General features: G+C 40.9%; 1 long non-coding RNA gene across 1 annotated transcript in view; it reads right to left on the bottom strand.

The window, feature by feature from the left end:
• Nucleotides 1–4,916: 4,916 nt before the first annotated feature.
• The window catches only part of LOC138764976 (uncharacterized), a 42,446-nt gene continuing 25,589 nt past the window's right edge, over nt 4,917–21,773 (bottom strand). Inside the window, exons 3-4 of the long non-coding RNA XR_011358395.1 lie at nt 5,195–5,479; nt 4,917–5,072 (exon numbers count right to left, since the gene is read on the bottom strand). This is a non-coding gene — a long non-coding RNA (uncharacterized lncRNA). The remainder of the gene's footprint in view (nt 5,073–5,194; nt 5,480–21,773) is intronic.

Below are 21,773 nucleotides of genomic sequence, written 5' to 3' on the forward strand. Positions count from 1 at the left end.
TCCAGGTTGACATTATACATTTTTTTGCTACAGCTAAAGCTATCATAATAAATCTTTTTTGTGCTTCATCCAAATCGAGGCCAAGTTCTTTACTTCTTATATTACTTAGAAGAAAGATCTCTGGATTTTTTGGTATGTTATTTTTTGTGATTTTATTTAATACCTGATTTAGATCTTCCCAAAACTTTTCCACTTTCTCACATGCCCAAATTGCATGTACTGTTGTTCCCGTTTCCTTCTTACAGTGAAAACATCTGTCTGATACTGTTGGGTCCCATTTATTTAACTTTTGGGGCATAGTGTATAACCTGTGTAACCACTTATATTGTATCATGCGTAACCTCGTGTTTATTGTATTTCTCATAGTTCCAGAGCATAGCTTTTCCCATGTTTCATTCTTTATCTTTATGTTTAGATCTTGTTCCCACTTTTGTTTGGGTTTACAGCTTATTTCATCGTTCTCTTTCTCTTGCAGCTTGATGTACATGTTTGTTATAAATCTTTTAATTATCATTGTGTCTGTATTCACATATTCAAAACTGCTTCCTTCTGGTAACCTCAGCCTGCTTTCCAGTTTGTCCTTCAAGTAGGTTTTCAGTTGGTGGTATGCAAACATTGTACTGTGAGTTATACCATATTTGTACTTCATTTGTTCAAAAGATAATAATTTATTTCCCGAAAATCAATTTTCTACTCTTTTGTTCCCTTTTCTCTCCCATTCTCTAAAGGAAGGGTTATCTATTGTGAAAGGGATTAGTTGATTTTGCATCAATATTAATTTTGGTAGTTGATAATTTGTTTTTTTCCTTTCTACGTTAATCTTCTTCCAAGTGTTGAGCAGATGGTGCAGTACTGGTGAATTCCTATGTTGCACCAGCTTTTCATCCCCCTTATATAGTATATGTTCAGGTACCTTCTCCCCTTTTTTATCTAGCTCTAATCTGGTCCAATCTGGTTTTTCACTTGTTTGATAAAAATCTGATAGGTATCTTAATTGTGCTGCTCTATAATAATTCTTAAAGTTTAGTAGCTGTAAGCCCCCTTGTTTGTACCATTCTGTTAATTTATCTAGCGCTATCCTCAGTTTCTCCCCTTTCCATAAGAATTTCCTTATTATTTTCTTTTGCTCCTTGAAGAATTTCTCTGTTAGGTGAATTGGCAATGATTGAAATAGGTATTGTATCCTTGGGAAGATATTCATTTTAATGCAATTTACCCTTCCTATCAGTGTTAGTGGTAAATCTTTCCAATGTTGTAATTTCTTCATTAATGGCTGATAATTTAATTTGTATAGATGGCCTAGATTATTATCTAGTTGAATACTTAGGTATCGGATTGCTTGTGTTTGCCATTTAAATGGTGATTCTTTCTTAAACTTTGTGAAATCCGCATTATTCACTGGCATTGCTTCACTTTTATTTGCATTGATCTTGTACCCCGATACCTCTCCATATTCCTTCAATTTCTTATGTAATTCTTTTATTGATAATTCTGCTTCGGTTAAGTATACTATGATGTCATCTGCAAATAGACTGGTTTTATATTCCTTCTCTTTTATTTTTATCCCTCTTATTTTATTTTCTGTTCTTATCAGTTCTGCCAAGGGAACAGCGAGGGAGATAGTGGACAACCCTGCCTAGTTGACCTGCTTAATTTAAATTGGTTTGATATATATCCATTTACTGTCACCTTCGCCAATGGTCCCTTATATAATGCTTTAATCCAATTAATATATTTCTCTGGTAGGTTGAACCTCTGTAGTACTTTGAATAAATAATTCCATTCTACTCTGTCAAAGGCTTTCTCTGCGTCTAAGGCAACCACCACTGTTGGTGTCTTGTTTCCTTGTACTGCACGGATTAAGTTAATGAACTTACAGATATTGTCCGTTGTTCGTCTTTTCTTAATAAATCCAGATTGATCTAGTTTTACTATTTTTGGTACACAGTCGGCCAATCTGTTTGCTAATAGTTTAGCTATTATCTTATAATCTGAGTTGAGTAGAGATACTGGTCTATATGATGCTGGTGTTAGTGGATCTTTCCCCGTCTTTGGTATTACTGTAATTATTGCTGTTTTGCATGAATCTGGCATGTTTTGTGTTTCTTGAATCTGGTTCATTACTTCCAGGAGAGGACGAATTAACAAGTCTTTAAATGTTTTATAGAATTCTATTGGGAGTCCGTCCTCTCCCAGCGTTTTATTGTTCGGTAGTTTTTTTAATATATCCTGTATTTCCTCTATTTCAAATGATTTTATAAGTTGTTTTGCTCCTCTTCTTGCAATTTCGGTAGTTCAATTTTAGCTAGAAACTCATCTATTTTGTCTTCTTTCTCTTCATTCTCAGTTCGATATAATTGCTCGTAGAATTCCTTGAAGTTTTCGTTGATCTCCGTTGGGTTATATGTAATTTGTTTGTCCTTTTTCCTTGATGCCAATACCGTTCTTTTAGTTTGTTCTGTCTTAAGCTGCCAAGCTAGTATTTTGTGTGTTTTTTCTCCTAGTTCATAATATTCTGCTTTGTCTTCATTATGTTCTTCTCCACCTTGTACATTTGTAGTGTTGCATATTTTATTTTTTTGTCTGCCAATTCTCTTCTTTTTGTTGTATCTTCCCTTGTTGCTTGTTCTTTTTCTGTACTTGCTATTTCCCTTTCCAACTGTTCTATTTCCCGATTGTAGTCCTTCTTCATCTTAGTTACGTAACTTATTATCTGCCCTCTAATGAAGGCTTTCATTGCATCCCATAGTATAAATTTATCTTTTACTGATTCCGTATTTATTGCAAAGTACATTTTAATTTGGCGCTCAATTAATTCTCTAAAATCCTGTCTTTTAAGTAGCATGGAGTTTAATCTCCATCTATACGTTCTCGGTGGGATGTCCTCCAGCTTTATTCCTAATAACAGGGATGAGTGTTCCAATAACAATCTAGCTGGTTCTTTGACCATTCTAAAATGTAGATTTTGGCAGCAGATTAGGAGAGGCATTGATGGCAGGTTGAGAGAGAATAGGTTGCAGGGAAATTATGGGGCAGGTGTTGTCCACATGGATTTCAGCAAGGCATTTAACAAGTCAGCTGGTTCATAAAGTTGGATCCCTTGGAGTCAAAGGTGAGCCAGTCAACAGGCACAAAATTGTGGGTAGGAGTGAACTAGGTAAACCTGCACACAATACCTGCACACAGTACTGACATCATATGTGCATTACATTTTGTAACCAGATAATTCACTTACATATTTCTTCCAAGATAAACAGATATCCATTCCATTCTGAATATATTAGATCCTACGGGTTCTTATCTGGATGGACATTGGAGAATCTGGTACAATGGGCCACCAGTAAGAGCAAGTGTCCGCCCATTTCCTCTCACAGGGATATGAGACGTCAGAACTTTCTTCTTCCAGGGATAGTGGACGCAAAGTATTTGACAAATCAGTGGTAATTAGAACATTGATAAATAACAGGGTGAAAGGGTACTGTGCACAGATGGGTACGCAGACTGGAAGTTCCAATGGGATCACACAGGATTTTAGGAATGACAGAGCAGGCAAGAGGAGCCCAAGTGGCCTATTCTTGCACGTAACTTATGTTATGCCCAGAAAATAAGCCAGACCACACTTCTCGACTGAGACAATATTCAGGCAAGGACGGATAAGCAAGAAATAACATCTGTGCCACAACAGAGACAGAAAATGACTGTCTCCAGCCAGCAGGTGCAGGTCACCAGGACCCTCATGACTGCCCTGCCTGATCTATGATCACCTCAGCTTCTCTTCCATGCCAGTTCCCCTAAACCTCAGTTCCATAACCCTTCAAATATTTGTCTATCTCCATCTATCTCATTGCGGGTGGAGCGGTTGCTGTTACTGTGCCAGCAATCGGGACAAGGGTTCGAATCCCATGCTGCCTGCAAGGACTTTCTACATTCCCCCCATGTCTGCGTGTGTTTTCCACGGAGGGGGGGGGGGGCACTGGTTTCTTCCCACCCTTCAAAAAACGTACCAGTGGTATGGATCAATTGGGTGTAATTGTGCAGCATGGGTACATGGGCCGAAAGGGCCTGTTATGATGCTGTATGTCTCAATTTACATTTTATTTTCATTTTAAAAATGTAATTGTGTCTAATGATTTGCACTCTGCCAGGGGGCAGACAATTCCAGTCATCGCTTGCCCTCTGAGAGAAGAAGCTATCTATCAACCCTTGACATTTATCATATTACCGTCACCAGTTTCTCTATCATTAACCTCTTAGGGGTCACCACTGATTATAACCTCAACTGGACCAGTCCCATGAATATTGTGGCTACAACAGCAAGCAAGAAGCTGGATTTCCTGAGGCAAAGTGTACCCCTATAGACCTCTCCATCACCTACAAAGACACCACTTTTCCTTCTTTCTCTTGCACTGTTTTATTTGTGTTGAAATATAGTTTTTATAGAACATGTTTACACTCCTGATGCTGCTGCGAAACAACAAATTTCAAGACAAGTCCGCGATGATAAATTCTGATTCTATTCTAACCGGCAATTACGAACACAAAGGAAACTGAAGATGCTGGAATTTGGAGCAACAAACAATCCGCTGGAGGAGCTCAGTGAGTCGAGCAGTATTGGTGAGAGGGAAAAAAAAGAAGGGTCGATGGGCTGATCTGTTTGGCACTCTATCCACTACCCTAAACATTCCTCCATCTCCACCCCCCCCCCATCCACCCATTCCTTCAACAGCAAACAGTGATTGCGGCACATACCATCCGCAGATTCCACAGCAGATACTTGTCCCGGTCACCCAAATCATAAAATTCCACCTCCAAAATGAACAAGGGAAAAATATGCTATGAAATAACCACTGTCTTCAGCTTCTACACCAATCCTGTCTTGGAAGAGTATCACCATTCCTCCTTTGTTGCTATCTAAGTCCCAGAATTCCCTTAATGCAGGACTGTGGAAATATCTTTACCAGGTGGGCTGCAATATTTCAAGAAGTGGTCCGCCATCACCTTCCCAAGAGCAGTAAAGGTGTGAATAATAAATGCTTGCCTTTCCAGTGATGTCCACATCATGAAAAAAAATCCTAAAGAAAGAAAACGGTGAAGTTAGTACCAGCAGGTGCAGAACTTGTCAATTAGAGCAGACAGTACCGTAGTAGCACTAGCCTGCACTGCCATCAACCGGCACAGGTTAATTGTACATTACCTGTTTTCCATTTAACTCTCAACTTGTCTCCAGGGAGAGCTTTGCATAAGATTTTTTTTTCTAGTTTGGAACCGACCTCATTAAACAGGGGTTTACAGATGCCATGTCAGCAGTTCTGATTGAGGTCAGGAGCAATATTCCCTGGGTGAGATTGGCTTGTTATTGATCTGCACGTGATGAAATGTTCAGTTGCCAGGTTAAAAGTCCGATCCCAGGATGAGAAACTGCGACCAATGTCAGTTTGATTGGTTGAAAATGCGAGATAATAGCAGGCTACTGCATGATCTGGGTAACAAATACAAAATAATTATTTTCATGATCATGGCTAATAAAGGCACAAAATCTAGCTACATTTTTTTTATTGCCAAAGCACTGTCTTTCCTTTGAGGGCCATTACAAAACACGGGATTCAATTGTTTTATCTGACACAGTGAAAGAATGCGAGATATTAGGGTAAATTCCACATCATATATCAGACTGTTAAGGTTCCTACTAAATTTATGTGAAGCAGATTCTCCGTTTAAACTTGTACCTCCATCTCTTGTTTGGAAATATTCTGGCTCATAAATTGCCAATGGACATAAATGAAAATCCCAAAGCAAGGAGCAGAGATAATTTTTTTCAAATTTAGACATACAGCATGGTAACGTGCCATTTTGGCCCACAAGTCCACGCCACCCAATTTACACCCCATTAACCTACTCCCCAGTATGGTTTTGAAGGGAGGGAGGAAACCGGAGTCCCCAGAAAAAAACCCATGTTGTAGACATGGGGAGAAGGTACAAACTCCTTACCGGCAACGTGGGATTCAAACCCCGGTCCGGCCCCGTTCACTGGCACTGTAAAGGCATTGCGCTAACCGCTACACCAACGTGCCTCTCTTGTTTCATTAAATTTAGAATTTGTAGCTTTTACCTATTTCTGTGTGACAAAATAATTAATTTGCATATTAAAATATCACAGAATTTTTAGATGATTAGGTTTCTTAAAATATGAACCTAATTGAGAATGGACCTTGATGACGTTAAGTCACAAATTGGGTTCAGCTATTTTGGATTCAGAGACATTAGTTGATCTATAAATAACTTACAATCTTACCAAGATGGAAATTAGATCTCACTTCCAAACAGTATGGATTTTAACAAGATATTGTTATTTTCCATACAAATTTCTCAAGTTTCAAATAAGTGTTTGATTAAGGCAAGGTCTAATTTGAAGCTTTCAACTGCTTCGTTTCACATTATGTGAAGATACGAAAATTTCTTTGCACTGTTCCATAATAAACGATGGTGTGCAGCCTAAGCTTAGAGTACAGCAATATTACACCGGTTTCCAGGTTCCAGGTTCATCAGGTCTTGTGATTTTTTTGGCACACCCCAAGCACAATTATAAGAAATTGCTGCCTGGTTAACAGGGAACACATCACATTGTTTGCAAATTCCAGGCCTTTATCCATGCATCAGGGATAGATATTAAAGCAATCTGATGTTGGCACTTTCAATAATATGGTTTCAGGGGAAACAGGACTAGTTAGTGCTGGACACAAAGAACTGCAGAGGGTGGAATCCAGAACAAAAAATAAACTGATGAAAAACTCAATGGCCCAAACAACATCTGTGGAGGCAACAGACAGTCAATGTTTTAGGTTGAGCCTTTCCATCTACAGAAGACAGAAGGTGCTTGGCCCACTGAAATTTCCCAGCAGTATTATTTTTTGTGTGCAAAAGCCAGTTGCCCTGTGAGTAAAGTGAAGTCCTTCAGTCAGATTGAAGGTCACGTTGGAGATGGATTTTGCCTGTTAATGCCATTCGCAGGAACTTTGAGCCATGGCAAGGAAAATGAATTCCCACTGGCCTACGTTGGCAAGTGGGGTGGAGATGGGTTAAGATCTCTCAAGATGTTTCACCTGCCCTCAGGAGAAGAGTCAGCCATCAATGCACCAGGTCCTACTGTCAGGGTCAGTCAGTTCTGATGCTGTGATTCCTTGCGTTGGCCTCTCCCTTCTCCGTCTCCTTGACCCAAATCAGACCTGAATTAAAGACATTGCTTATGGGCGACTTTTAGCCGGTGCGAGCAAATTGGAATTAGAATATACTCAAGAGAGGATTTTTACAAAAAACAGCCACTGGGTACTCCTCATAATTTTGTTCACCTTTGGAGTGAAGGAGAAGTTTAGGCCTGCTTTGCACACCTGACTTTTTTATGTTTAATTGATCCCACAGAAGGAAAGTCAGGAATGGTAAGTTGCACATGGATGTATTGCAGAGGTTTTCAAACTGCTCCCCAAACTCACATTCTACGTTAAGCAATCCCTATGCCACAGGGAGTGCTTAAGGTGGTATGTGGGTGAAAAGAAAAAGTTTGAATACCACCATTTTAATCGTACCTAATTGACTCATTATGTGCACGTTTTCCTAACTCCAAAGGAAATGGGCCAGTGACAATTTTTCTCAAGCAAAATATTTCAGTAACAATTGGGTCTCGAGAAGTGATTCTCAAACTTTTTGTTCCCCACTCACCTACCATCTTAAGGCATAGGGATTGCTTTAGGTGGAATGTGGGTTTAAGGCGACAGTTTGAAAACCACTGATCTTTTGGATGGAATGTCTCAGTATGTGGTACGCTGTCGGTCAGAATCAAACACACAAAACAAAAAGACTGTACAACAGGCTTTATTCGACGTAAACTTCCACAGAGACAGCTGTGAGAAGAGCTGCTGTAAACTCTGAGAATGACTTCGAAGGGCCAGCTCAGGCTTATATCCCAGTGGATGATTGACACCCGACCAGGTGGGGCTTGGTCCATTCAGGTCGGCTGATTGACAACCGGCCAGGTGTTGTCTTGTCCCCATGCTCTTCTACAGGTACAGAGGTTGCTTCCTGCAGTAGGCCAGTGGTGTACCACCACACAGTATAAATTGGCAGGACAAGATCAGAATTTTGAATTGGTCCCAACATAAACACCGCGATGGAGAATGTAGGGATGATAAAATTGGTTCTTTGCCATTTAAAAAAAAAGAAGGTATAGACTAACCAATATGAACAATAGAGTTTATTTTGATACAATCCACAGCCTTGTGGGGAGAGATCAAGTTCCCGCTGGTTCAGGAAGCAGGTAATATTTCTGTCACCACTATTACATTAGTGACTGACCTCACATCATCAAATAGGACTGGGGTTTTACTGCGATGGGGGAAGTGACCTCTGGCTGAGCTTGGGTTGATCTTTTGTCCTCAAGCTGTCTCCGACACAACACTGAAATATTCCTAACACTGCTGTCTCTGCCCTTCTATCACCCCACACCTCCTACTGCAATCTTCAGTGCAAGACTAGGCCAGGATTTTTTTGGACTGCAACTGGTCCAGATGGATTGGAATTGTAGGTTAATCCAAAACCTCAAAGTGAAGGGTCAAATGAAATTAATGAGAAGGATCTCCACTGCTTTTTGCTCCCTTTATAATCTGCTGATTGCTCATTTCTCTCAAATCTCCTGCTATTTAATTGAAATTTCCCCCCCCCCCACCCCCAGTTTTAGAAATTTCCTATTTGGCCTTATACATGAATGCTGCTGAAGGATTTCAGTCCAAAATTATGGCTATTCTTTTTCTCCCACTAATGCTGCATAACCCACTGAGATCCTCCAGCAGATTGTATTTAACTTCAGATTCCAGCCTCTGCAAGTCTCCTCTGTGCTACTATAGGTACACAAGCATGTGTGAACACACACGTACATGCACGTAATGGAGAGGCAGCGTCCACTGCCGAGGTGGTGCTGATGCACTCCTGCTTGGAGGACACACTACCTGCCAATCAAGGTCAAGGACTCACCCCAAGCCATCAAGGTGATCCTTACAATTGGCCAAGGTGAATCACCTCAGTTCATCCCTGCTGAGGCCCTGCACTTGGCTTCAAGCCATTGGCCACGACACTGACCCTTACTGGCCCCCCAGCTTTGCCCCCAGAACTATAGAGGACCATGTGCGCCTTTGTTCTATCTCTTTGGACTTCTCGTGGCATGTAAGTATCACCTCCTGTACTGGGTTGGGGTGAGTCACAAGGCTAGGTAGCAGAGCCACATCCGTACCGGTCAAGGGGTGGGGGCACGTAATATTATATTGATTTGATTGTTGAGTGTATATGTTTTTGTAACTTCCGCAGTTTATATCAGTTTCCCCTTGTCATTTGAAAGTGTATATTTTCTCCTCTGCTTATTGTGTATTTGTAAAAGTTTGCTTTACATATCGGCCCTGTTTTTCAATTCCATCCCTGAAATAAAAGTGTGCTTTGTACCTGCACTTTGCTCTGGTTCTTAACCTGTAGGATCCACACAAACCCGAACAACAGTGCATAAGCGCATATGCATGTATACACGCATACACATGTATAGGCACAAGAGCGTACACGTACACATACACACACACGAGCGTGCGCACGCACACTTACAAAGGTTGGTTGGCCAAGTAATGTCTACAAATTGGACCCTTCAATCTAATCCCTCAAGGGAAGATATTAAACTGGAAGCGTACATCACAATCCAGATTCACACCCACAAGTGGAAATGTCTGCCAGGAGGGTGGGATGTAGCACCAGAGGTCATTTTTTAAATCTTTATAATAGGAGGAATCTGTCATGTACAATTACGCTGCCAAAAAAGGCATGAACTTCCTTGTACTGAGTTCTAATTTCATGCCTCATTTGCATGATAACTAACATAAATGTAAGATTGAATAGGCATTGCCATGTGAATATGGATCCAAAATTTGCTTGCTGATGCTGTGATTTGGATAGTGAACAAAGTTAATGAGGGTATGATTGTCTCACATTCCAGTCAGTGCTATTATAAAGAACACAAACACAGATTGAAATTGAAAATCTCTCATCATTTATGGGCAATTGAGTTCAACAGTCAAAGACAAAGGGGATGAAAGAGAAGAGACTCAGCAGATAGCAGTTGATTGGACTGTTGAGTTCAACATTTGAAGACAAAGGGGGGGAGTGGTCATCGTCAGAGCGGGCTGAGTCAGAGTGGTAAGGCTTTGGCTCAGGCTTCAGTGAGAATGGGTAAAGGCAAGGAATAGTCAGAGTTGAAATCAGAAATGGCCAACTATACGAGGAACAAAAGGATTCAGCAGGTAGGCACAGGGAAAAGATCACAACTCTGCTCAGACAGGATAGACCAGAGGACTTGTCTACTGAGGCTATATGGGAGGAGTTGAGGAACGGGAAAGGTATGACCACACTCAGGGGTTGTATGATAGACCACCTGATAGACAGCGAGAATTGGAGGAGCAAATCTGTAGAGAGAGAGTAGACAGGAAACATAAGGTTGTGATAGTAGGAGTGAAGTGCCAGTTGATGAAGTAGACAAAGACGATGTGGTCAAACGACAATCATGGCTTTTATTAGCAGAAACTCATGGTACAATAATGAAAGACAATAGATGCATATACAGTTATATCCAAGGGGAGTGTCCTTAACAGTAGAGATAATGCACAGCCAATGTTAATACAGCAATTTTAGCTTAGCAGACATTCACCACAAGGAGATTTTAACTTTCCCAATATTGACTAGGACTCCCATATTGTAAAAGGGCTGGATGGCTTGAAGTTTGTCAAATGTGGTCAAGGAAGTTTTCTAAATCAATATATAGAGGAACCGACTTGAGAGAGAGCAATACTGGATCTCCTATTAGGGAACGAGACAGGATAATTGACAGAAGTATGTGTAGGGGAACATTTTGGGTCCAGAGATCATAATGCCATTAGTTTCAAGTTAATTATGGAGAAGGATATGTCTGGGCTTTGGGTAGAGATTCTAAATTGGGGAAAGGCCAATTTTGAGGAAATGAGAAAGAATCTAGACTGTATGGATTGGGATGTTGTTTTCTGGCATGGATGTGTGAGGTAAGTGGAAGAATTTCAAATGTAAAGTTTTGAGAGTACAGAATTTGTATGTTCGTGTAAGGATCAAAGGCAAGATTAGAAGGCATAGGGATATTGGGGAACTGGTTTGGAAGGTGTATAACAGGTATAGGCAACATGGAGTAAAGGAGGCACTTGAAGAGTATACAAAATGCAAGAAAAACATCAAGAAATCAGGAAGTAAAAGAAGCCATCTCCTCACATGTCAGGACGGCACAACAACAACTGGACTTCCTTAGATGACTGAGGCAGACAAGACTACTGGCCACCATTTTGTCAATTTTCTACAAGATCTCTATCAAGAGCATCCTGGACAGCTACATCACAGCATAGTACAGTTGCTGTAGAGCAGGGGTGTCAAACTCAAATTCACGGAGGGCCAAAATTAAAAACTTGGACTAAGTCGAGGGCTGAACTAAATATTTATTGAAAATTTTCAACAACATCTGCATGTTTTCTCTTCTTTCAACATATGTAATGTTAAACTTTTTCTTATTAAAATAAATGTTTAATAATAGTTTTGGATAAACTCTTTCCAGAAGCATTAACAAATGAGAAATAAAATATTCAATAAATAATATTTCTCTATAGAGGATTTGTCAAATGTTGCTAGTGTGCTGTCGAATAGTAAAATCTGAGGGCTATTGAGAATGTGGGAGAATAACATGATTCCTGAAACAATCAAATGGGTGACTGATTGTGGGCATGAACTCTAGCAGGGTTATTTGCCATGCCCTTTTCCCATTGGCACAGATATTCTTTGATTTACACGCTTTTCAAGTTTTATGCCTAATGAGCTTGTATCCAGGTGCAGGACCTTTTTTTAACCAGGAATATATTTATCACTGTGACATGAAACTATTGGAAGATCGTTTTATCCTGAGATTAAAGTTCATAATACTTACTCAGGCCTGTGTGTGGGAGGGCAGGGTTTGCGGGCGATCGGGTTGGACAACGACAGTGCGGGGGCATCGGCTCTCGCTGCAGGGTGGCATCTCAGCGGATCAGCGGCCCCGTCACCGTGAGTCACGGATCGGCCTGCGGCAGGGAGGGGGAGTGGGCAACGGTCCTGGCGAGGTCAGGCCCGAGGCCTCCGGTTCCGGGCACTGGGAAGCAGCCTTGGCTTCCCCTGACACCGGCCAGGCCCCAAAACCAGAGTCCACGGTGAGACCCTGCAACGTAAACAGAGGAGGTGCGGGCGATTAGCAGGCTGATGCCAATGCATTCTGGGATTTGTTGTATTACTCTGCATGCGCTCTACTGGCACGGCGGCCAGCGGACCACCTCTAATACATTTTTGAGAAATCTTGCGGGCCAAATATAATTATATCATGGGCCAAATTTGGCCCGTGGGCCAGAGTTTGACATGTGTGCTGTAGAGCATCAGATTGAGGTTAATCCATAGGACCATAAAAGCAGCAGAGAGGATCACCAAGATCTCACTTCCATCACCACCCCCACCACCCCCCACCGCACCCCACCCATTGATGTGATTTACCAGGATCGTTGTTTAAGCAGGGCTCACAAAATCAGGCAGGACCCCTACCCTATCACTTCGCACACAACACCTTCCAGCTACTATCGGGAAAGAGACACAGGAGTATCAGAGCCAGAACCACCAGGCTGAAGGACAGTTTCTTCCCACGGACAGTGCGACCACTGAATGACTGCTAAAACAACTCTCCATGATTTGGCTATTAATGATTTTTTTTAAATATATGTACATACTGTGTATATGTATCATTTGTCTGTACGTGTGTTATGTCTGTCTGTCTGTTTTGCACTATTCTGCACCATGGACCAGAGAACAGTTTTGTCAGGTTGTACTGATACCGTCAGACAACAAATAAACTTGAACTATCGTACACATTCACTCACAGAGAGCATCTTCTCAGCACAATCTATTTGTGGCTCTTGCTTCTCAACAATGTTACAATACCTGACCCTGAGAAACAATCTCTTTTGGTCATTGTTATGTGAGGAACCCGTACGATGCGCCCAAAAAACAATGAGTCTGGACACAGATCGAATGTGATAAAAATCTTTATTTGCCTGCGAGGGAAATTCACCACAGAGTCACATAAAACAATCGTATCAGATGCATCTAATCAAGCTATATATATAAACTGCACTAGATATAGATATTCAGTAGAGGAAAGCACAACATCAGTACCCAACACCCCTTTAACTAGTGCAGGTACAGCACCAACATTAAATAAGGAAAATAGAAGCACGGTCTGATGATGATCCATGTACACCACAAAGCCCCACACATGTGACTAGTGCACAATTTGATGTTGATTCTCGAGCGTCAGCTCTGGGCTCATGGCCTGGAGTGGAGCCCGGGTTCATTCCTTAGGGAAAAGAGACCCAGCTTCTCCATGTATCGGGCTTTATTTTCCCTTGCAGGTCAGTGGGGCCAGCCCAGGTGATTAACAGAACGAGTGACGACCTTTGCGGTCTTGTCCCGGATTGACAGATGCAGTGGCTTCTGAGCAGGTCCACATCGGAGAAGTCACATGACCCTCCACACTACAATTGTACCAAGCCACCATCCTTAGGAGGCGCTTTCTTCAGTATTAACTATGCACCATGATAGAATGGCTTGGATATATATAAGTGTCATGCTGACATGAACTTGGGGTGGCAGATAATGCTTGTCTTGGACAAAAAGAGATTTGTTTGCATCCATTCTCTTTCCAATTTCAAATGTCCACAGAAGGCCTGAGGTTGCAATTCTCCTTGGAGACCGCTCAAGATGAATGATCTCCAAAAGGTCCAATGAAGCTGGAATAAAGTGAGCCTGTGTTCTTACTCCTGATGGCGATGTTTCATCTCCTGCTTGAAAATACTGTAAGCAATCAGGATCAGATTCCTCTGCCACATTATCCAATGTTGATACCTTACCAACATGTTTATCAACCGTTTCACCAGAAGGCTCTTGCCCACCATCTGAGAATGTACTTCAGAAGTGATGAAGCTCAATGATATCTTTGTGAGTTGAGCTTTGACTTACTTTTTTAGCACAACATTGAGCATGAATGGTAGAAGGGGCTCTTTTGCATGAGAAATTAACCCGAGGTTTTTTTCAATTGTCTCATCAGCCTATATAAAGCCTCCCATGAAGCTATCTCTAAATCTCCTGGCCTATAATTACGTCAACCACAGATTTTCTGCTCATTATTTTATGATTTTTTTGGAAAATGCTGTGTGCAAATTGCTAGGTGCAAATTGGCCACCACTGTGCAAGCTTGAATTGTCCTCCAGCCATGATGAACATTGTATTCATGTAAACTCTATTTTCCAAATTTCAGATTTATTGTCAGAGTACATACATGACATTACATTACAACATTGAGATTCTTTTTATTGCGGTCATGGTAGTGCAAAGAAGGTTATACTTTGTGAGGTGTCTCAGGAGGTTTTAGAATATCTCTCATTATCTTCTAAAGGTGTATAATGGAGAACATTCTGGCTGGTTGAATCAGTTCCTGCTATGGAGGAGCCAACTCTCAGGGCAAGAAATTCCAGAGGGTTGTTAACTCAGCCTGCAACTCATTTCATTCCATCGAGGACATTTACATGAGGTGGTATCTTAAAACAAAAGCAGCCTCTATCTTCAAAGGCCCTCCCCCCCACCACCACCCAGACCACACCCACTTCACTCTGCTACCATCAGGGAAAGGGTACAGGAGCCTAAAGATGAGCACTCAGTGGCACAAGGACAGCTTCTTCCCCACAGCCACCAGATTCCTGAATAATCAATGAACCAAAGACACGGCCTTACTTTTCATCCAATTTTTGTTATTATTTTATTTTGTTTTATAGTAATGTCAAAAGATGGTTATAATATGTATGCTTACACGACAATGCTCCCACAAGACACCGAATTTCATGACCTATTTATGACAGTAAATTCTCATTTTGGTTCTGCAAAGAAAACTGTGCACAGAATAAACATATAAACAAATAAAGAACTGTAAACAGATTATGAATGTAAGCAAACGGACTGTGCAAGACAGAGAGAATAAAAAAGAAAATTAATAATGTGCCCAAGTCAGAGTCTTTAAACGAGTCTCTGATCGAGTTTGTTGTTGAGGTGTCTGATGGTGGAGGGGGAGCAGCTGTTCCTGAACCAGATGGTGAGAGTCTTGTTGCACCCATGCCTCTTTCCTGATGGCAGCAGTGAGAACAGAGCGTGTGCAGGGTGGTGTGGGTCCCTGATGATTGCTATTGTTCTCTGACGGCAGCGTTCCCTGTAGATGTACTCAGTAGTTGGGAGGATTTCACCTTTTATCATATATTATTTATATTATTACATATTTCGTTAGCTTGTTGAAAATCTGGTATTTGACATCCACAATGTAATAAACAGGAAGCCTCACGAGGAACATGAATGCATTTTATCAACCGTTGTATCCATACAGCTCAGTGTTTCATTTTAATTTCGCTGTCATTGATTGAACACAGAGTATCCATTTCAGAGGAATGCAGCTTTAAACTAAAAAAAGTGATACATTCAAATTTGCTTAAAATGATAATCATTAGTATCGAAGTGTTTAAGCTGATAAATAGCTCCGACTGCACATAATAGCCATTCCATTCCATTCACTCGTTGAATATGCAAAACAAAGTGGCCTCTATATCAAAAAATGTATGATTCATTTATATTTCATTACTGTATTCATAATGAAAATAAAATACATTTTAAGAAAAGTAAATTGTACAGAGCTGGGAGATCCTACGGAGAAAATCACAAAGAAATAAAATCCAGAACAAGTGATGTAAGGAACCCGGAATTGAGTAGTTATAGAAACTCAAAGTATCCATAAGAAACTTTTTCATTTATTTATTTTTATGCGAGAGACTACTAAACAGAGAAATGAACATGTGATGGGTTGGAAAGGATTGTTCTCTGATTGTTGTCCTGCAATTTGCAGGACAGATACACAAGTAGTTGCCAAAGACCTGCCTGCCTCCATGCACATTGAGTTTACCTGTATAGATGATGCTTCATTGCTTGGAGTTCCAGGTTGCCGTGTGATGGCATTGCTGCCAAGTGGGCTTGCAGCCAACACTAGATATCTTCTGCTTCCTGCCAGACAGCTCATACCTGGGGCATCTTCCCGGGACGTGCTTTGTTCAAACTTATTTTGCTTATGGGAAAGTGGTGTGGTGGGGTGACTTACTGCACTTTGGTCATCTATTTATTATCCACCTCTTCCCTCTGGTTGGTTACTGTGTTTCATGAAATTCCCAAAGATGAGCTCATTACTGTGAATTGAATCCAGTGAAATGCCTTGAATTTAGAATGCTTTCAGCTTTGGCCAGGAATTTGGCATGGCTAGGTGCCTTACTCAGCTGAAGTTCCTTGGTTGTCTCACGGCAAGGTGTGGTGAAGTGGCATCGGATGCCATGAGACCTGTCACTCTTCTTTTTCTTTGGCTTGGCTTCACGGATGAAGATTTATGGAGGGGGTAAATGTCCACGTCAGCTGCAGGGTCGTTGGTGGCTGACAAGTCCGATGCGGGACAGGCAGACACGGTTGCAGCGGTTGCGGGGGAAAATTGGTTGGTTGGGGTTGGGTGTTGGGTTTTTCCTCCTTTGCCTTTTGTCAGTGAGGTGGGCTCTACGGTCTTCTTCAAAGGAGGTTGCTGCCCGCCAAACTGTGAGGCACCAAGATGCACGGTTTGAGGCGATATCAGCCCACTGGCAGTGGTCAATGTGGCAGGCACCAAGAGATTTCTTTAGGCAGTCCTTGTACCTTTTCTTTGGTGCACCTCTGTCACGGTGGCCAGTGGAGAGCTCGCCATATTACACGATCTTGGGAAGGCGATGGTCCTCCATTCCCGGTCCGGGCTGAGGGTAGGCGGCGGCGGCCCCAATCCGGGCAGGAGCAAGGGGGAGGCGGTGGCCCCGGCCTCGGTCGAGTGAGGCAGGCGGAGGCCCCGATCCGGGCAGAGAGTGGGAGGCGGCGACCTGTCACTCTACTAACATTCTAAATGCAAAACTGAATCTTCTGACTTCATCCAGCTGAAGAACTAATGAACATTGCAACTCTGTGATTCTACAGGATTCTATCACCAATGTATATATTTGCATATAGCTGTTGTGATTGGCTGAGAGCCGAAGCCACATCATCTGGCAGGTCATAAAGGGCTGCTCCCAACTAGACCCAGGTCAGTCTGGGCTGGTCGACCTTGGTGTAATACACTCCAATCTTTTGCTGATTAAAGCTTTGGTTTAAGTTAACAAGTCTTCAAGTCATTCAACGCACTACAAAGTGACTGTCAGATTTTACAGAAATACATGAGAGTAAATGCAAACAATTCACTAAAAAGGGCTTGGTGAGATGTTATTTTGGGATAACTGAAATAATTATCCAAGAGCCAGAAGCCTGAATGGGTCTGAATAATACAAAATTTCAAACTCAGGATCTGGCCTTAAATAACAAACTTATGCAATAGGTGACATGAAATGATCTTGCCTGGAATTGAAATACACTCTCATTGTCCCATGAGTTGAATTTTGACTTTGGTTTTCATTGTTATATTGACTGCAATTCTTTTTTTGTATATTTTATTTTTGATTTTTCAAAGACTCATAAATTCAGGGAACAATGCACTTTCTTACAACACATGTATAAAACACAGATTCTGTTCCCCCCCCCCCCCCACCCCCACCATGCCCAAATGCAACCAAGAATTTCTTTCTTTGGCTTGGCTTCGCGGACGAAGATTTATGGAGGGGTAAAATGTCCATGTCAGCTGCAGGCACATTTGCGTCTGACAAGTCCGATGCGGGACAGGCAGACACAGTTGCAGCGGTTGCAGGGGAAAATTGGTTGGTTGGGGTTATATAAATTATACAAATACAAAGAGAAAAAAACAAGAGCCCATCATCTGCGCCACCGCATCCCACTTCTTTGATCCCGATCATTTCCCTGCCTGGACAGGTACTTCTTTTTCTTCATTCCGAAGGGGTGAAAATTATGTCTGTTTACCTATGAGTTTCAAATAGGATTTCCACATACTAACAAATGTGTCATATTTCCTCCTTCAATTGTACGTGATTTTCTCCAGGAGAATACAACTCTGCATTAATGTATTCTATTGTGTAATATTTAGTTGGGAGTCAGACTTCCATGTGAACGCTATACGCATCCTGGCTACTGACAAGGTGATCTGCAATGTATTATAATGCAATTTCAATTTAGTCAAAGCCACTTTTTTTTATCTTCTCTCACTTCCTTCTGAAATTCCTTCTACAATTCATCAATTTGCTTTTCTAATTCTAAACTTTCTGCCATATACTGCTTCTTAACTTTAGTGGTATAGCTAATAATCTGTCCTCTTAAATAATCTTCTAATGCATCCCATAACAGAAAAACAACTTTTTACTGAATTAGCATTTTCAGACAAAAAAAAACTAATCTGATCTTTAACAAAGATAAACTCTGGGTTTTTCAACAACATTGTGCTAAATCTCCATCTACAATTTCTGAACTTACATAAGAAAAAAATAATAAAGAATGATCTGATATTACCCTGCTTTTATATTGTGCCTGTAATACCCTTCTTTGTAAATGTGCCGTTACTAAAAAAAATCTATTCTAGAAAATAAATCATGTAGAGACGAATAAAAAGAAAAGTCCTTCTCTGTAGGATTAACCCTTCTCCAAATATCCACCAAATTTAAATCCTTAATCAAGGCCCCAATTTGTATTGACATCTTTGATTTCTTTATTTTTGGGGATCTATCCAACAAAGGATACAAGACACAATAAAAATCTCCCCCAACTAAAATATTTTCATTTGCTTGATTTAATAACAAAAACGCATCTGAAAGAAAACACTCATTGTCCACACTCAGTGCATAAACATTAAGCAAAGTCCAAGATTCAGTAAAAAATTTACAATTCATCTTTAAAACCCTTCCAGCATTCCCATCCATAGTTTGCAACTCAAAAGACAAATTCTTATGAATTAAAATTGTTACACCCCTTGCCTTAGAATTAAATGAAGAAAAAAAAACATGCCCAACCCAATCTCTCTTCAACTTCAAATGTTCTTTTTCAGTCAAATGTGTTTCTTGTAAAAAGGCAATATTAATTTTCATTTTCTTGATATAAGCCAAAACTCGCTTTTGCTTAATCGGATTTTTAACCTCTGAACATTAAAAGTTGCAAATTTCAAATTAGACATCCTTATAAACTAACAATATAATCACTTACTACAAAATATCGCTCCCCTTCCAGTAAGTTAAAACCACTCTCCCTCCCCTAAATATTTTTTAAAAGAAAGTATATTATATAAAAAAAATTTAATTATCTCCCCCCCCCCAAAAAAAATACCCAAAGGTAGTAACGTCCTAAAAAACTGGGTGTGGTAAACCCCACTTAGTGGCAGATGACTTTCAAAGATTTCAGTGTTCTCCACCCCACACCCACCCCACCAAAAATACATCATTCTCATCAATGGAATCCAGTACTGTAAATATATTCAACCCTCATGACTCACTCCTGTGGTATTCTTTCAATCACTTGGCAGTGTAAGCCTTTGCAACAAGGTGACTCAATTTAATATGTATATCAGTGCATCACTGTACAGCTAAATCAATCAGTTTTCAGGAGGAACCTAATGTGGTTTGATAGGATTATCAATTCAAATTGAATCTGAAATTAAAAACCAATTTGGATATACACAGATTTGCATTCTTATTTTTTTTAATTGATGGCATTTGAAATTAGCTGGGAGCTTCAATACAATTTGACAAATTTTTGTGCAATTTCTGAAGTATCTCATTACATCAGAATATTACAGACAGTATGGGGCTTCTGCCCATGATGTTATGCCGACAAATATAAACCAGTTCAACAATCTAAACTTTCCCTATCTCACATCCATAACCTCTCACGACAAGTATAAACTCCAGAGGGTTGTTAACTCGGACTGTGACATCACAGCCACCAGATGCACACCATCAAGGACATGAGGCGGTGTCTTAAAAAAGCACCCTCTATCCCCAAAGACCCCCACCCCCCCCCAGGCCATGCCCTCTTCACTCTGCTACCATCGGGGAAAAGGTACAGAAGCCTAAGGACAACCATTCAGTGGCACAAGGACAGCTTCTTCTCCGCTGCCATCAGATTCCTGAATGATCAATGAACCAAAGACACTGCCCTACTTTTCATGCACTGTTATTTTAATTTTTTTTATGGTAATGTTGTAAGATGGTCATAATATGAATGTTAACCAGCCAGTCCTGATTCCATGCTTTCTCCGAAGAGGAAACATCCTCTCCACATCTCTCCCCTTGACACTGTGGTGATATGTATATACTGTTCGGTGCTGCTCTGTGTATAAATGGCTGGCCCGCCCACTGATGATTCGATCTGCTCTGACCCCTCCCCCTGTGACTTGCTGATAAAGGTTGACCTCGCTGCCTCCCCCCATTCATTCGAGCACATGGAGTTGGGTCAGCCGAAATCTAATGTGTATTAAACCCTATCGTTCCTCACTCAGCCTTTGGAGTCACTGATCAGGTGTATCAGACACCCTCCGTTATCTTGAATGTTTCCTTCGTTCACCTCAGTGGATGCATGTTTCATCTTCAGGCAGCACACCCAGTCCATGTCCTTGAAATGCCTCTATTTTTAGAAGGAACCCCAACCATCTGTGAAAGATGCAGGCAGAACCTCTGAAATTGCACCTCACTGTTTTCCTCTCCTCTTCTCACTGGGCCATGGGATTATCCAATCAGTTGTTTAATCATCTGCTGAGCAAGCTGCAGAGAGCTTGGCAGTAAAGTTGGCTCTTCATTGCTGATCTGATGAGTAATACTGCAAATCTGCTCCTATTAGTGGTTGTGAACAAAAGGTGTCCCGGAGAAATCTCTATATATTTCTTACTTGGCTCTATCTTTGACTATCCACTTGTGCTCTTGGTTAACTGTGTACAATAACCTATTCAACACTAGCTGCTATTGAATGAAAAATATTCCCAAAGCAATTTGCAGATATTCTAAAAAGCCTACAATCTGGACATGATTATAGGAAGATCACACCATTGTCAAATGTGACAGATCTGCTTGGGAGATGTTGGAAGCCTTTTCCTCATTACCGTCTTCCTTGTTCGGTGATATCATGTAGGAAACCCAGAATGCAAAACCATTGGAACAACTTACTAAATCGGTCCTTTAAGATGGGTCATGTCTGCATGTACCCTCTGTTGGAAGGGCTAGGGGTGAGTTCTTTCACCCTCAGCTCAAGACTTTCATGACAAGCCCTGGATACTCAATGGTATCATTTCTGATGTCTCCTTTGTCATGCCTAAAGTAAGTTAACTCTCAAAAAGGGCATGGCTGGCAACTCTCAGTGGAACTGTAGGCAAAAAAAGAATATGTTTCAGGATAAATATTTATAGTCCTAACTTTGAACTCCCTTATTTCCAGTCAATCTCATCAACACCCTTCAAAATGTTTAAGATTTATGTCTAGGTGTCCATAATACAGCTTTCCCAGAAAATATAGACCTATCTGTTCAATGTGGCCTGAGTGATAACACATCCAATCCTGAAAAACCTCTCTAGTCCTTTCTCCAGTACACATGTGAAAACCAAACTGAGTGTAATTGTTAAAAAGTTAAGTAACAAACGTTCT

The sequence above is a fragment of the Narcine bancroftii genome, chromosome 5 (assembly GCF_036971445.1).
Source record: "Narcine bancroftii isolate sNarBan1 chromosome 5, sNarBan1.hap1, whole genome shotgun sequence".
NCBI classification, from domain to species: Eukaryota; Metazoa; Chordata; class Chondrichthyes; order Torpediniformes; family Narcinidae; genus Narcine; species Narcine bancroftii.